The following is an 18,533-nucleotide window of genomic DNA, read 5'->3' on the forward strand; positions in this document are numbered from 1 at the left end:
ATTCTGTTCTTTTATAGTGTTTTTCATTTACAATACTGACCATTAAAATTGCTACACCACGAAGATGACCTGATACAGACGCAAAATTTAACCGACAGGAAGAAGATCATGTGATGCGCAAATGATTAGCTTTTCAGAGCATTCACACAAGGTTGGCGCCGGTGGCGACACCCACAACGTGCTGACATGAGGAAAGTTTCCAACCGATTTCTCATACACAAACAGTAGTTGACCGACGTTGCCTGGTGAAACGTTGTGGAGCCTCGTGTAAGGAGGAGAAATGCGTACCATCACGTTTCCAATTTAGATAAAGGTCGGATTGTAGATTGCGGTTTATCGTAACGCGACACTGCTGCTCGCGTTGGTCGAGATCTAATGACTGTTAGCAAAATATGGAATCGGAGGGTTCAGGAGGGTAATGTGGAATACCGTGCTGGATCCCAACGGCCTCGTATCACTAGCAGTCGAGATGACAGGCATCTTATCTGCATGGCTGTAACGGATCGTGCAGCCACGTCTCGATCCCTGAGTCAACAGATGAGGACGTTTGCAAGAGAACCATCTGCACGAACAGTTCGACGACGTTTGCAGCAGCATGGACTATCAGCTCTGAGACCATGGCTGCAGTTACCCTCGACGCTGCATCACAGACGGGAGCGCCTGCGATGGTGTACTCAACGACGAACATGGGTGTACGAATGGCAAAATGTCATTTTTTCGGATGAATCCAGGTTCTGTTTACAGCATTATGATGGTCGCATCCATCTTTGGCGACATCGCGGTGAACGCACATTGGAAGCGTGTATTCCTCATCGCCATACTAGCGTATCACCCGGCGTGATGGTAGGGGTTGCCATTGGTTACACGTCTCGGTCACCTCTTTTTCGCATTGACGGCACTTAGAACAGCAGAAGTTACATTTCAGATGTGTTACGACCCGTGACTCTACCCTTCATTCGATCCCTGCGAAACCCTACATTTCAGCAGGATAATGCAAGTCCTGTTACGGGCCTTTCTGGACACAGGAAATGTTCGACTGCTGCCCTGACCAGCACGTTCTCCAAATTTCTCACCAATTGAAAACGTCTGGTCAATCGTGGCCGAGCAACTGCCTCGTCACATTACGCCAGTAACTACTCTTGATGAACTGTGGTATCGTGTTGAAGCTGCATGGGCAGCTGTACCTGTACACGCCATCCAAGCTCTGTTTGACTCAATACCGAGGCGTATCAAGGCCGTTATTACGGCCAGAGGTGGTTATTGTGGGTACTGATTTCTCAGGATCTATGTATGCAAATTGCGCGAAAATGCAATCACATGTCAATTGCAGTATAATATTTTTATCCAATGAATACCCGTTTATCATCTGCATTTCTTCTTGGTGTAGCAATTTTAATGGTCAGTACTGTATTTTGAAAACATTGGGGACATAGTATACTGTACTTTATCAAACCGATGGATACAATTTTAAAACACAGATGATATACTTCATTACATCCAAAAATATATTGATTTTCAAAGAAAAGTTGGTGTTTGAGTGTACAGTGTACCGTACATAACTATACAGAGGTATCACTCACTATGAAACATGTGCCTAATCTTTAACTGTGGCAATGATACGCGGCTGTGGAATGCTTTATCACGCAAACGCTTTAACAAGCATTACATCGGTACTGCACGTATCTGGTTGTTGCATAATGTACTCCAGGAAGGCCTCAGCACCAGCACCGTGAGAAAGCTTCATGCTCTCTCTCCTCCTGTGTCCTCTTCATCACTTTCATTATTACTTTCTTCCACGCTTTAGCTTATTTCTTCATCTGTTAAACTTCGGTCCGTATCACAGTTTCCCTCATTCAGCCACTTAGTTACATCTTCATCACCAATTTCTTCTCTTCCTGGAAGTTTGTGGAATATGTCAGTGAACAAAGTAATAGCCAATTCCGAATTGACTGGCTCACCTGTGTCACTACTGGATCCAACTAGGCATCAATGGATGGCCCCAATTTTCTCCAGCTCTTCATTATGGTAGCGCTCTCCATTTTATCCCATGCTTTGGCTGCTTGGAAAACAACATCATGTATGTTAATTTGCTTTCCACGCCTTCAGCATAGTCTCGATAGAGTCGTTTTCACTTTCGTTCAGCAAGGAGACGAGAAGTGAATGTCGATAATGACATTTAATTAATTCCAAAGTTCCTTGGTCCATGGGCTGAATTAGGGCTGTCACGTTGGGTGGGAGAAAGAGTGCTTGTATACCATCGGACTTCAGAAAAACATCTGAAGGACGACTGGGGGCAATGTCAATTACAAGGATAGCTTTCAGTAGAAGCTTTTTCTTCTTTAGCTCTCTTCTCACTGCTGGTACAAACGTTGCATGGAACAACCGGGAAAATGTTTGTCTGTCCATCCACCCTTTCTTCTGAGCGGAAAACTGCACTGGTAGAGTATTTATGTCAATGTGTTGAAAACAACGTGGATGTTGGGATTTTCCAATCACCATAAGCGCTAGTTTATGACTCCCATTGCATTACAACACGCCATTGATTTTACGTACTGTTTCTGTGGCTTGTAACCACGAGCTTCCTTCTCGTTGTTGGCAGCTAATGTTTTTGAAGGAAGCCTCTTGTAGAAGAGTCATGTTTCATCAGCATTATACAAGGCATCAGCAGTTAAATCTTCTTCCTCTATTATCTTCCGTATCTTGCTTACAAACTCATCAGCATCCTCGTCGTTAGCTGAGCGACTTTCCCCCGGTGACTGTCAGCTGCGGAATGCCATGTCATTTTTTCCAGTTTGATAGCGAACGATCGCTCGCTGCAAACAAGTTACTACCACCAAGTTGTTTGTTTAATGCCACTGACTGGAATAATTTCCTTTACTGCGTTGTTGTAAGAACCATCTATAAAGGGCTACGTCCAGTTCTTCATTCTTATTCTTTCGCATAACGTTCCGTTTTCCCAACTCATTATCCATTAGTGTTGAGTACTGTCGAATATCATCATCTTTCTTTTTGATGCCATAAATAGTTGCTCGGCCAACACTGAACTCAGCAGCAACGGCTTTCTGCGAAGAACCTCGATTTAACTTACCTAAAATTTCGAGTTTCTGCTTGAGGTCCAGCGTAACATGTTTCCTTTTAGAAGACATGATTCCGAAAGCTACAATTTCAAATACAGTATGCAAAGCATTGTTTAACTCTGCGTTGTTGCGCAGAGTGCATGTGTTTTTGGATGTGCGCCGGATTACTGAGAGGCCAGACTGCTGAGGGCCGGATCAGCGAGTCTAGTGTATCTAGGTCGTACTTATCACACATTATTGTTGTATTTATTTGTTCTGAACGTAAGGGTAGACTCACAATACCCAACGTGGATTCAATTAATGTACACTCCAACTTTCCATGTTCATTTCTGACCGCCGTGTTATGTTCCTAACTCTTTCGCTCTTTTATTCATGGAACAACTATTTCACTCTCATATTTCACCTGTAACTGTTCTGTTGTTTATTATTTTATAGTGCCACGGCTCCACAGAGAGAAGTTCTAGTCATGCACACGCCTACAGTTTCCCACTGACATCTGTATCTCTCAAATACGCTAGTAACTAAATTATTATTTATTACATTTGTGATAAGTTCCTATGGGAACCAAACTGCAGAGTTCATCGACCCCTTGGCTTACACACTACTTGTAACTTGAACTGACGCTAAGGACAGCACACGCACCTATGCCGAAGGGAGGACTCGAACCTCCAACGGAAACAGCAGCGCGAACCGTGGCAAGGCGGCCAGCCCGCGCGGCGCTAGTAACTCATTATTCACTCTTTACATGTTTGGTACATATTTCAGTCTATTTGTTTATTTTGTCCAAGTAGGCACACGTTTGCAGCTTTGAATTTCCACATGCATCTATTATCTATGCTTCTAGATATTTAACGCAATGAAGCAAAAAGTACAATCTAGCATCTTAAGTGTGATGGTCGTTTACAATGAAATTTATGCCTGAATTTCCGAAATTTTCGCCAGCACCACGACTCTAGCAAATATGATCCAGAAAATAATGTTCCAGCAGCTCCTCCTCTGCTGGCGACTCTGCAAAGGCTCGAAAACTACTTAGTGGTACAACAAATTGTTCAAATGGCCCTAAGCACTATGGGACTTAACATATGAGGTCATCAGTCCCCTAGACTTAGAACTACTTAAACCTAACTAACCTAACGACATCACACACATCCATGCCCGAGGCAGGATTCGAACCTGCGACCGTAGCAGAAGAGCGGTTCCAGACTGAAGCGCCTGTGTCATAATAAACCGCCAGTGAGGATGGATGGATTGTTACGACTAGGATACAGCAAAAATAAAGTAGGTAATCGGCCTAGTCCTTTCCAAGGATCTGCCATGGCAACTGAATTAACGGAAACACGGATAGAACGCTGCTAGTGAATGCTAGTCTATTGTCTTAACCATTGCGGTATCCCGATTTACCGCTTTCACTATAGGTCCACACACACTATCTGTTCAAAAGCACCTGGACACCTCTGCGTAATGCGGAAACCACCACTAGATGTCGCGATAGGACGACCCGCCAATATAAAAGGAGGCGGGGAGTGCTCTTTTGTCAGCAGCGATACAGTAACAGCAAAATGGATCTGTAAGTAGAGCTCGCTGACTTCGAACATGACCTATAGTCCGATTAAAATTACTTGACAATTGACGTCTGTCACTTGCCGCTACAATGTTGCCACACCAGCTGCCGGCTAGCGCTCGGTTATAGGCGACACAAAAACACAGTGGATCTCCTCTGCTATGCAAATGCTGCCTGGATCTCCGCCCCACCAAAATCCTAATCTTCGAGCGCCATGCACCCCGTCTCTCTTTCCGCATCCGTTTACCTTCCCCCTGACGGATCTTCTACTATCTCATCAAATTCCCTCTCCTCCTCACCCACATCGAACACCTACGCATCTCCTATACTATCCGCATATTAGATTCTCACAATCCCATTGTGTCCCCTCTGGTCACCGACCCTGGTACGCTGCCTCGCCTTCACAAACACACGTCCCCGTCCCTACACCTACACACTCCGAAACCTACCCCTATGCAACTTCAACCAAATCCTCCCAAACAATGAGATTCGTCCCGATGTTTATCCCTCCTATCAACTTTAACTCTTCACCCACATATCCCACTCCACATCAGGGATCATCTCTTCTTTTCCCTCTCCATCCATCCCCATGTCTCTCCTCTTTTAACACTACCCCGCCACATATCTCACCACTTCTCACCCTCTGTCTTTCCCACCGACTGTACTTCCCACTAACAACATCAGCTCCTATCCATCATCTGCATAATTTTCTTACTTACCTAACACCTATCATTTTACCCACATCCCTCAACCCTATGAAACACTCTTTCCTCCGACTATACTTCTCACCACGTGCATGTCCCTCGAGTTTTAAGTGAAAGCACGTTGCTTGTGTTTTTTTATCAGAAGAATTTCACCTTCTTGCAACGTGTTTTTCAAATGTATAATTCTTTTTTTTAGCTGTGTCTGATTTTTAATTAAAAGTATAAAAGAGCCCCACATATTGTTTCGAATTATTATTACTAAGTTTTTAAAAAGATCATTTGGCTGAAGAGTGAAATACTATACCGCTGACAGCCCAACCCCCGCCCACGTGGGCAAAAAACGGCACTTCACAAATGCTGTGTTAATGTATAATGCGGAACACTGCTGGAAGGGGCCGTCATGAGACATCTGATTTTAAGCGAGCAACGACTAAACTGCTACAGGCGACTCTTCTTGCAGCCCTGAATTTAAACTCATGTGCTAAGCTAACCACAACCCCTCACCTGCAACGGCTCAGAGAAAAAAGGCTGTCAACCTGCGGCAGAACCAAATCATGATGGCTTCGTTCTCGGCGATTATGACTAACCTCCGGAAGTAAACTCATTTCAATGCTAAAAGCAAACCGCGATTTCTCATTATCACTGGTGACTTGAAATTAGCCTCACGCTGATATGCTGCAGTGTTACCAACCAACGAGCAGACCTATTTGACACTTGATTGGAGATTACAGGCGACACAGATTGCAAACGAAAACAGAATGACAGGAAGAAAAAATAACGACAAATAAGAAAATATGGTGATTAAAATGACGTTGCGAAGTATTAGAAATAAAAAATACATTTAAATCAATTAACTAAACAAAAATAATGTATTTCGATTAGATTTAGAAATAAAAACATTTCACTACATGTGCCGAAATTCGAACCTACGTCGGGCTTTTACGCTATCCACTGCATTACGCTAGTAGACTACTTGGCGTCATATTTCTTTGAATCCAAAGACCCAAATGTGACGATGAACTGCAACCTCCTAAAATTCGGTTTTACTCAATGTTGTGCTACTCTTTCTAAAGCAATCCGATCTCTGTGATTACGATAATTGTACATCTGACGCTAAATCGCATCCTGTGCGGAAGGATCCAGTGGGGTTCGGTTAGTGCTGTGTATCAAACATCGTACATCAAGAAAGAAAGCCAGACAAGGAATTGGAAATGAACTGACAAACTGCTGTGGCAAATGGCAACGGCGTAACACCGAGCATTCTGACTGGAGAAAAACAGCTCCAACGCGTGAACTGTCAACTATCAAGTAATTTTAATGGTACTGTGGCCACTGTACGTCACCCGAGTAACAAAACCATCACGGACGTTCCAAACCTTCTAAGCTACCCAACTCGACTGCTGGTGACGTGATCGTTAAGTGGAAGCGCGAAGGAAGAACCACAGTTGAATCAAGACTAGCCAGGCCTCATGTACCGATGAACAGGGACCGTCGCGCACTGCAGAGAATAGTTTTAAGAAAATCGAATAAAATCAGCACAAGGGATCACTCTTGAGTTCCGAACTGCTACCTGCAATCCAGCTAGCACAGTAACTGTGCTTAGGGAGTGAAAAAGAAGGGGTACAGAGTAGCTCGTCAAAGCCATGAATTTCTGCGATCAATGCTAAGGAACGCTTGAGGTGATGAAAGAACGACGCCACTTGTAGTGGGACACTGGAAACGGTTGATTTTGGAATTATGAGTCATGCTACACTCTACGCAATCCGATGGGTTTGGAGAATGCCTGGGGAACTTTACTTGCTATCACGTATAGTGAAGCTTGTGAGGTGGTGGTGTTACGGTGTGGTATGCAGTAGTTTTCCGTGGTTAGAATGTTGGTCCCTTATTGCACTTAAGAAAAGGGTAAATGCGAACGGATATGAACACCTTTTACAGTATTTTGTACTGCCTACAGTAGAAAAACAGTTCAGAGACACTGACTGTTTGTACCGGCATGAAGAGGCTGCCTGTCATAAGGCTGTATCTGCGAGGCAATGGTTCGAGGACAGTAACACTGCTGAAATGGACTGGCCCATCCAGAGTCACGACACAAACCAATGGAGCACCTTTGAGATGAGTTAGAACGTCGGCTTCGCTGCAAACTTCGGAATCCAAAATCAGTACCTCATCTGGTAGGTGTCCGGATACGTTTGATCAGAGTATTCTTAGAACAAATATTTCACTCTGCGGCAGTGTGTGTGAGGTTCCGAAATTCTCGGCAGGTTAAAACTCTGTCGGGTTTCACGAGCAGTGTTCTTACCGACTGAGCTCAACTCCACCTTATAGCTTTACTTCCGTCATTATCACTCAGCTACTGTTCCAGACTTCGCAGACGTAGCTACCTTGCTTGAGTGCTCCCTTCTGTCTCTCATCGTCAACAACACAAAAATGATAAACCGCTGCAAGGACGCATCACACTGACAAACACCGTAGACGTAAGAAGCAACTCTCCTGCACTTTGCGAGGAAGTAAAACCTTTGTAGTTAGAAATGCAAATTAGGGTTCAATGTCCCGTCGTTAGAAACGGAGAACTAGCTCCGACTGGCAAAGGGTTTCGACTGCGTCCTTTTTAAAGGCCTTTGGCATTTGTCTAAAGCGACTGAAACGAATCACAAAAGAAACCTAAATCTGGGTAACCGGACGACAATTTCAACCGCGGTTCTCCCGAATCCAAGTCCAGTGATTTTGCCAATGTGCTACCTCCCTAGATTTTCCAATTACGCGACTGGGCCTCTCAAATGGGCTCACAACAAACATAAGATTTTAATTTTACTATCTCGAAAATCGAATGTCGATAGTTCGAGCCTCGTCTCGGCCACGGGAGTCTAAAGTTATGACATTATAGGAACAAGTGTGACCACCTCTCCCGTATTTCCCGGGATCTCCCGTATTTCATCAGTGATCACGTTTATAAATACTAATCCCGCGAAATAGTATCGACAGTTCAAATTCCCTAACCGAACCTAATTCTGCCATCCCTAAACACATGTCCCAACATGGGATTCGTTGTTGACAGAATTGACTCATACCGAAGAAATTGCAACACTCACCCAGTGAACACTAGACGGAGGAACGATATACACTCCATAATACTTCTTTAAGCATTTTACAGAAAGGTGAGCACTGATCAACAGGTTTGATTTTTAATAGGCTTCCAGCATAACTCGAAAGAATTTAGTGGTAAACCCTAAGTACTCAAATTCAAGTTGAAGGTTTCCTTGTAGCCAACTGCTGCTGTTCGATACAGGAGTTCCTCGCAACAGTCGAGAATTTTCCTTTGTAATGAGGTATTTATTCTTATGCTCTGTTTCGTGTTTTATTATTTCTCCAATTCTCTGTTGGTCAATATTCTAATCACCATAATGCAAAATACACAGTCTCATTTCACGACGAAGTACACTACACGAAAAAAAATCGCAACACGAAAAAATAATGTAGAGTAATGAAATTTCGGGAATATATTTGTCTACATAGCATATTTAAATGATTAACATTGCAAAGATCGCAGGTTAATGTAAGCCCAAGATAAGCCATTGAAAACGTGAAATGCTTGTACCTTAATAACCAGTGTAACCGCCAGAATGTTGAATGCAAGCATGCAGACGTGCACGCATTGTGTTGTACAGATGTCAGATGTCAGTTTGTGGGGTAGAGTTCCATGCCTGTTGCAAAACACTCCCTGTAATACTGTTCACGAATAGCAGCAGAAATGGTCGAATCACTAGAATGACCCACAATTTTGCAGTGAGGGTGCGTGGGATTACCACGAGAGTGTTCCTACTGTCAAACGAAATCACACCCCAGACTAACTCCAGGTGTAGCTCCAGTGTGTCTAGCACGGAGAAAGGTTGGTTGCAGGCCATTAATTAGCTCCCTTCTAATCAATACGTGGCCATCATCGGCACCGAGGCACAACCGGCTTTCACCAGAAAAAACAACAGACCTCCACCCTGCCTTCCAGTGAGCTCTCGCTTGACACCACTGAAGTCGCAAATGGCGGTGGTTTGGAGTCAGTGGAATGCACGCTACAGGGCGAGTGCCTCGGAGCTGTCCTTGAAGTAACCATTTGTAACAGTTCGTTTTGTCACTGTGCAGCTAACATCTACTCAGACTGCTGCTGCAGATGCAGTACGATGCGCCAGAGGCATACGGCGAGCACGATAGTCTTCCCTCTCGGTAGTGCCACATGGCCGTCTGGAGCCAGCTCTTCCTGTGACCGTAGATTTTCGTGATCACCACTGCCAGCAATCATGTGAAGTGGCGACATTCCTGCCAGATTTTTCTGCAGTATGACAGAAGGAACATTCAGCTTCTCGTAGCCCTATTACACGACCTCCAAACTCGGTAAGGTGTCGATAGTGGCATCTCTGTTGCCCTAAAGGCATTCTTTACTATCAACAACTCACCACGGTCAATGTCAAACGTAACTAACGACTATTACAGCGGAAATTTCAAGCAAAAATGATTTGCATCCTCACAGTGGCGTTAATGGTGCCACTCTCGAGCGACTGGCGCGAAATATGAATAGACGTCATGTTTCAGATGTAGGAACACGCCTACCAACTTCCGTTTGTCACACAACTCGTCCTAGATGTTGCTATTTTTTATTCCGTCACTGTAGCTTTGGCTTACACGGTGCCATGGAAACATGCAAACAGACCTATGCCTATAGATTTTTCAGCACTCCGTCGTCAGGCCACGAGTGACCTACCGGGACCATCCGACCGCCGTGTCATCCTCAGTGGAGGTTGCGGATTGGAGGGGGCGTGGGGTCAGCACACCGCTCTCCCGGTCGTTATGATGGTATTCTTGACCGAAGCCGCTACTATTCGGTCGAGTAGCTGCTCAAATGGCATCATTAGGCTGAGTGCACCCGAAAAATGGCAACAGCTCATGGCGGCCTGGGTGGTCACCCATCCAAGTGCCGACCACGCCCGACAGCGCTTAACTTCGGTGATCTCACGGGGACCGGTGTATCCACTGCGGCAAGGCCGTTGCGATACCGATAGATAGAAAAATGAATGAATGAATGAATGAATGAATGAATGAACTAAGTAGATGATGTCCAAGAATCAGCGTGGCTTTAGAAAGTATCGATCGTGCGAAACAATCTCCTTTTCTCACAAATTATACTGCGAACTATGGATGAAGGGCAACAGGCAGATTGCATATTTCTATATTTCCGGAAGCATTTGACATGGTGTCCTATTGCAAGCTGATATACGTACGAGCTTACGGAAATAGTCCAGTCCACAGATATGTGACTTGAAAACTTCTTAAATAATAGAACCCAGTATGTTGTCGTCGACGGCGAGAGTACAAAGTCAAGAGTATCGTCAGGAGTCCCCCAGGGAAGTTTCACAGGACCGCTGTTGTTCTCTAGATACATAAATGATTTGGCGGACAGGGTGCGCGGCAATCTGCGGTTGTTTGCTGATAATCCCATCGTGTACGGCAAGGCGTCGAAGTTGAGTGACTGTAGGAAGATACGACTTAGGCAACATTTCCATTTTGTGTGATGAATGGCAACTAATCCTACATGTGGAAAAATGAAGCTAATGAGGATGAGTAGGGAGAACAAACCTGTAATGTTCGAATACAGTATTGCTAGTGTCCTGCTTGACTAAGTCAAGTCGTTTAAATATCTCGGCGTAACGTTGCAAAGCGATATGAAAAGGAGCGAACATGCTACAACTGTGTTAGGGAAGGCGAATGGTAGATTTCGCTTTATTGGGTGAACTTTGGGAAAGAGTGGTTCACCTGTAAAGGAGACCGCATATAGGACGGTGGTGCGACCTATTCTTGAGAACTGCTCGATTGTTTGGGATCCGTACTAGTTCGGAATGAAGGAAGACATTGAAGCAATTCAGAGGCGGGCTGCTAGGTTTGTTACAGGTAGGTTCGAACAACACGCAGGTGTTACAAACATGCTTCGTGAACTTAAATGGGAGTCCATGGAGAGAAGGTGACCTCTTTTCGAAAATACTGTTGGGAAAATTTAGAAACTCCGCATTCGAAGCTGACTGTCGAACGATTCTGCTGACGCCAACATACAATGCGCGTAAGGATAACGAAGGTAAAAGGATAGAAATTCGGGCTCATACGGAGCTCGTGGTCTCGCGGTAGCGTTCTCGCTTCCCGATCACGGGGTCCCGGGTTCGATTCCCGGCGGGGTCAGGGATTTTCACCTGCCTCGAGATGACAGTGTCGTCGACGTCATCATCATCATTCATTCCCATTACGGTCGGAGGAAGGCAATGGCAAACCACCTCCACTAGGACCTTGCCTAGTACGGCGGTGCAGGTAACTTACACTTTTTCAAGCAGTATGGGACTTCTTCACGGAAGCATGTAGGCAGTCGTTTTTCCCTCGCTGTATTTGCGAGTTAATAGGAAAGAAAACTACCTGTGGCACAGGGTATCCTCCGCCACGCACCGTACGCTGGCTTGCGGAGTATAGCTGTAGATGTTTGCGGAACATTCCGTATTTCGACGTACAAACACACCATACACCTATACGGAGTATGCTGAACGCCCTCCTGCGTCCAAGCCAACCTTCTTGGCCCGGTACCATAACGGACAGAAGGTGTAACCGCTGTCCCCAAAATTCCGGCAGCTGCGAGGCTTCGCTAGGCGGACTTCAGCCGTTGGCGCCCGTCGGCCGCCACTACACGGCGGCGCGGGCCTTGCGCAACCTGCCCGTCCATTCAGGTCAGCACACGCGGCCAGTGCTGACAAGGACCGGACGCCACGCGGCTGCCACCGTTCTGTACACCTGGTGGGGCGCAGCCGCAACGCTCGCCGTCACACGGGACGAGGCAGCTACCGTGGACGCGGACGGGAAATCCAACGTCACGAGAGAGCGCCGTCGGCACACGGGACGGTCTGGTTAATGTGACCTTGCCTCCCTTACAGGTGTCCAGCGGCAGTTTCTCTGCTCGCAGACTACACAGTTTGTTTACGAAAATGGACGCGCGTAAAATTACTACGATAGTTCTATTAAAATGCAAATTTCCTCCTTTGCGCATAAGTTAGTCATGGTCTGTCTGTAGCACACATACAAGAAAAATTCAACATCCATGAACACGTAATAATGCAAAAAGGAAAGATGCACACCCAGTCAGTAAGGACTCTACAGAAGTTCACAAAATCGACCAAACTAACTCCTGACCAAGAGCCTACTTATATTAACATAACATTGAATATTACCGAAATTATTTTTATTAAATTAACAAGGAGAGCCCACAACATTTTCGAAACAGCGAAGGTGGAAAAAATCTGGTTACAGGGGAACGCGAACCCGCTAGCTACTGTTCTCGTAACGTGGCGCTCCAATCAACCACGCTACGCTGAAACTATACAAGGCGTGACCTTGTATTTTATGTTACGGTGATCTGAAGGTTTGAATCGCTGATATGGCATTTAGTTATAACAAATCCAATTCGTTCGTGTCATAAAAGACAACCCTTCTTTTCCCAAACTTGTCATTTTTTCCACGTGTTTATACTCGTGTGGTTCGTGGCTGTGACACGTTCTGTACACGGTCTTCTTCGAAAGAACCCATGATTTTTCTCGAGGTATTTCTTCCTTTGGCCTGAAATTTCTGCATTTGACCTTCCTTGTTCATTCTAAGAGTCTTTGCCGCATATAAAACCTCCAGTATAACAGCGATGGTGTGTAATTTTGGCGTTTAAGGATATCTTTCTCTTCTTGTAGATGCCTTTAGTTAGTTGATAGGCCATTTCCGTTTTCTTAATGCGTGGTGCGGAGGCCTCTTTCTCTGATATGTTACGTTCCATCCACTCAACTGGGTATTTAAACCTTTTTGTCTGCTTAATTTTTCTTGCTCCGACTTAAGAGTTCTCTTTTTGCTGATTTTATGTTTGTCATAAGTTCATCTTCTAAAAGGGCCTCTGAAGCCCGGCCTTCGCTGCCTGTCTTCAGTTAGGTTGCTTTCCTACCGTATCTATTGAGTCTGACAAGATCACTAGATCATCTGCAACGGCTAGACAGTCGATTGATGTAGTGCAGCCTTTCCCCATTTTCTACTCTTGAAAACTCTCAGTCTCCGCGAGAAATCCCCAAAGAGCTGTGCCGGTAGAATGACTTAAGAAGTCTAGTTATAGTAAGTAATGTTAAAAGGAAACTCTGGAACATGACAAACATGCAAACACTATCGACCACCTGGCAGAAAATCACGGAGAGCAGAGAGTGCCGACAATTTGGCATGCTCTGTACATCAGATTGTCCAAACACTGTCTATTCTTCGAGAGAGATGAACACACTGAATGGCCTCCATAGAGTGCGATTCATCGATTGTAGGCTATCATAACAGATGTCGTTATTTGGAGCCAAACGTGCCAAGATGCCTGCATACTAATAGTGTTATCTTGAATTCAGAACAGCTAATGACTGATCTTCCCCGGTAAAAATCAGAGCTTGTCCCATAGCATCATTCTAAAAGGGAAGATGATTTTGATCTGGCTAACCGCTTAACTCTAGCCCCCATCTCCTCGCACAGATTTTACTAGCCGTTGGCGCCAGTATGGCATTAACAACGAGGTGAAGCAGTCATTTAGTGCTTATCAGTGCAGTTTTAAAACGTGTGAAAAAATTAACAATCCGGCCTCTTATGAGCTTCGTAGTAGTAAAAACAAAAAAAGGGGCCACGCCATCAAAATTTACAGACATAGAACCGAAGTTTATGGAAATCTGATAAATTTTTGAACTCAAAAATGGTGCATCATTTTTAATGGAACACCAACTAATATTCATAACAATGAACGCTCCTAACGAAGTGAGAAGTTTTTGACCATCCTTTTCGAATGCAGTACTTTGACCTCAGTGATTACCATCTTGTTGCAAAATTGAACGATTTTTTTTTGGACGCAAATGACAACGTACTGAAAGAGGACGTTAAAGACTGGTTCAACGACTTCGAGGCAACTGAGTATGCACAAGACATACGAAAGTTAGTGGAGCTCTAAGAACAATGTTTAAATCTGACGTAGAAGTTAGGTGCGTACCTAAACTAATAAATAGGGCAGACTACAAAAATTCGTGCTTCAAATATGTCAGTTCTGCCAATGCCTAACTTTTTGACTGCATACATTGTCCGAATTTGATTGATTTTTAAAATATTAGAATTCGGGTTTGTTACACCTATTGAATTAATCCATGTCGTATATAATAGTTCTGTAGTATACACTTTGCAAACCAAACCCACAAGAGCAAGCACCTTTGTACCTCAAAAACAGTGACCGTAACATCACCGGCTGATGAAACCCATTTTACATGTTTCGCGCTGGTCCACTGACTCCCGCCCACTGCTTTTATTTCTGCTTCGTTTGTGGAATGAAGTGTTTCACTCACACATCTTCAGTAACAAATCAACGCACAAAATCAGATTCTGAAAAACTTTTCGCATCAGCTCTTCGGTCGGTATCCAGAAGATTGGGCATCTGTATAGCAGCGCTTTTAGAAAAAAGGTGTGTGTGTGCTTTCCAGGCTAGCTCGAACAGCTGGAGAAATTTAGCCAAACTTTGTTCAAATATAAGTATTTGTAAAAAAATTCCGTGGAGTGAAGCACCGTAGCATCCTATGGGATGAGTGCGGCAACAAGGAAGGGACGTGGACGTGTATAAATAATTGTAATCGGAAACGACTATATTTGTGTCGAATGCACAGCTTTTTTGGAGGCTAGACTTATTAGTAAGGAGTCCGGGTAACAAGTCTAATTTTAGTCGAACAGAACTCTTTAGACTTTTATAAGTATCTACCCATTCTCTGTTGTCAGGAAACCCATATTTATACAAGGCGGCCGGAGGGATTGGGTAGTAACGTTTAATCGGGTGTCGTGGTTTGATGCTTCAGCCAAGCACACAATTTTATTCAGGCAGGAACACTTTTATTCGTGACCTTAGCAGCTAAACTAAAAATGACTACGACTGAGTTTAACGTTAAACTGACGTTTCTATGCTGCTGTTGTACTTTCAAAAATAGGTAAAATTACTGGAACGAATTAGCATATGCGCGCACAAGATACCAGCTAGTTCTTCACATTAAATATGACGCTCCCTTTCTTGTGATATGCCTACGGTCAAACGTTCAATACTATCTAATACAATGTGTTGATATTTTCCTCTAAGGTTGCAGTGGAGGGATATCCCAAAACGTGGATCAGCGTCAAACCTGCATTGAGCTTCTAACTGTTGATCATGATGGAGCAGACTCCTTATAGATCTCCGAAAACCTCAGACGAATTTGAGCTGGCGATAAACTGACCAGGTCTTCGATGACGCGGTATTCCGAAAGCATCCATTTGGACAGAACTCGTGCTGTATGATTAAATGAGTACAGTAGACACTATCTGCGTTACTACACTACATAATAAAGCCAACTACACTACATAATAAAGCCAATGACACCAATGGCGTATCTCTCATGTCAAGTTCTTACCTGGCTCTTCCACAGCCATTAACTTAGCTTCTTGAATTCAATCAAATTTTGCAGAAGGATATACACCTTCTTGTAAAGCCAACACGGCGCTAACCTTCCCCCTCTTCCCCGAAGTTCCATTTGGGACACTTTGGCAGATCGGTATGTTACAGAAAGCAATCGGTAGCGTCTTCCTAAGAAAGCTAGCCTGCTATCCTGGGGTGATTTTAGGAAACCAGGGAAAAGCTAGGATGAGCGGTACGGCGTTGGAACTGAGATCACACAAAATGTGTAAGTGTGAGTCTCATAGCCTACAATAACTGAAAGCTTTGATTAAATCATTACAATTTCAATATTCTCATATAAACCTGAGACACGAAGTGGATTCAGTAATGTATAAAATCAGTGATACATCTCGATTCATTTGTACGATATTACCAAATTGCCTAGAGCCTGGACAATGGACGGCATATCTAATGCCTAGTTACTTTTCGAATGCCTGTTTACTGAATTGATACCTGATACAAATAAAACTTGTTCATAGGAGCTAAACACAAAAATAAGAATGATGGTTAATTTCCTTTTCCTCACAGCAAAAGAATGTTACGGAAATGTTTAAAAACCTAAACCCTTACATCTCCAACCAAGGCACTTATTTATATACCAGAATCCGTTTCGATGGAGGATACAATGCAGACAGCTCCTGCGGGGGCACTAAAAGAGAAGATTTGACCAACAGTCAGTTCAAACGATCCGTCCACATATTTAATGGGGAAAATTGAACGCACAGTACAATCCAAGCGACTTCCACACCTGCACCTTCCGGATCTGATTATAATGAACGTAAATTGTGGCACCTCCAACAGTCACTAGTCTGTCCAGTTACGATCTATTGGTTCGTATATCCATATTACGCATTTTTAGTTACCACACCATGGCAAATCTCTGAGGTATGAGTCGGCTAGCGAGCACTGTTTGTGAGCGGAATTTAAAGCTTTGTGCTTGCCTTGGATCTGACAGACACGAGAAGTGGACTAGACAGGACTCAAACCAAAGCTCGCCTTAAACAGGGCGCCCGGACCAAGATTCGAGGGATGGCTCACCAATTTGTGATGGGACCACAATCTGCACATTCTTGTTCGCTGTGAATGATCCATTAGGTGTAATCGATTAGCCTAAAGCGATGGGAATAAAGCAACTGATTGAAATACCGAAGTGTTAAAAATTCAGGTGTTTGATAAAACAATTCTAAGTGATCGCACCTAAGGGATGGGCCGAAATATTTGGCAAATTATGGAACGAGACTATATTAAAAACCTGCGACCCTACTGGAACTAACATTAAACCAGTCCAGTCAGTTCTCTGACTGCTCATCACGTAAATGAAAGCCGAGACGAGCTAAGCATCGAGCGAAATTTTGACACACTGTGCATTTGTTTTTTACTTCTCAATGCAGAGCAGCAGTCTTCGTTGAGTCAATGCCGATTTCATATATAGGTAAAGCAACTTTATACTAATAACAGCACAAATACTGCAATTATATCTTAAACAATGGAACATCCGATCTGAGATTTATCGCTGACAAAAAGATGTTCACAGCTCAGTTACACACGAAAAGGTAACCAGGGAAATGCAGCTGTTTACTATTTGTGATAATTTCTAAACTATTTTATGATGTGGCGAGATGTTCCTTTGGCACATGGACACCCGCTCAGCTAGACAACGGTACTGTAAGACACCAGCTTTATCAACCTTGTTTAATGAACCATGACTGAGTTGATCTTACGTGAAGCATGACCTGACATTGGCAGATGCGTCCCCCTTGCATCCTGGCGAAGGTCGCACCGTCCTTTAACGGGAACTTAAACAACATTACCTTCCCTCTCTTTCAGTACCATGGTTCTGGACAGTAATGGAAAACACTAAAAAACAAGTGCACGTTAAAGTATCATTCGATTAAATATTTCATTAGATGGTTGCTTCATTGAAGAAGTAAACACGCCTCGTAGCTGGGCGGAATAAACTTAGTAGTGTTCTGGCGAACATTTCTATATTAATCGAATCAAATACAATGACAGTTAGCTACCACGTCAAAATTAGGTGAAATATAAATGCGAAGAGAAAAACGGAAAAGATGCAGACCTTACTTTCCCCATTGCGGAGATACAAGAGTACAAGGGTGGTACAGCATTTCGACGCTAATGATCTTTATTATTTCTCTTTCATTATTATTCATGTTATCGCGAGGCACATGATTTCGGCGACACGAAAACGAGAGGAAAAGTATACATTACATAAGTATGAAGTTCAGTGAAATTGTACACATCATGAAGAGTCAAACTTCTCGTATACATTTAGAAACACAAATTTAAATATTATCTGTTCAGAGCGTGTAAATAACAGTCACTGATTCGATTTCTGCCTCGAGATACCAGGATTTATCTTGTGTGGCTCCAAAGCGAATACTGGGCGGTTCCTTATAACACGTCACTAAGTGTGTTTCCTCCATGACTGTTTAGGCTATATCGTTATCCAAACACACAGTTGTTGACAGGACGGCACCATCTTCCACAATTCCACCGCGCGTAGAGCTATGTCCTTGCCTTCGGTAGCAGTAAACCGATAAAAAAAAATAAAAACGTTACTGTATTAGGATAAGGCACGGGTGTCAGTCAATGGAAACAGTAAAACAAATTATGAGAAATTATAGGAAAAG

General features: G+C 43.8%; 1 protein-coding gene and 1 pseudogene across 3 annotated transcripts in view; both read right to left on the reverse strand.

The window, feature by feature from the left end:
• The window catches only part of LOC126336356 (kinesin-like protein KIF13A), a 1,265,558-nt gene that overhangs the window by 1,245,919 nt on the left and 1,106 nt on the right, over positions 1-18,533 (reverse strand). The gene's annotated exons all lie outside the window — the stretch shown is intronic.
• LOC126337427 (5S ribosomal RNA) lies at positions 10,263-10,380 on the reverse strand (annotated as a pseudogene).

The sequence above is a fragment of the Schistocerca gregaria genome, chromosome 2 (genome assembly GCF_023897955.1).
Source record: "Schistocerca gregaria isolate iqSchGreg1 chromosome 2, iqSchGreg1.2, whole genome shotgun sequence".
NCBI classification, from domain to species: Eukaryota; Metazoa; Arthropoda; class Insecta; order Orthoptera; family Acrididae; genus Schistocerca; species Schistocerca gregaria.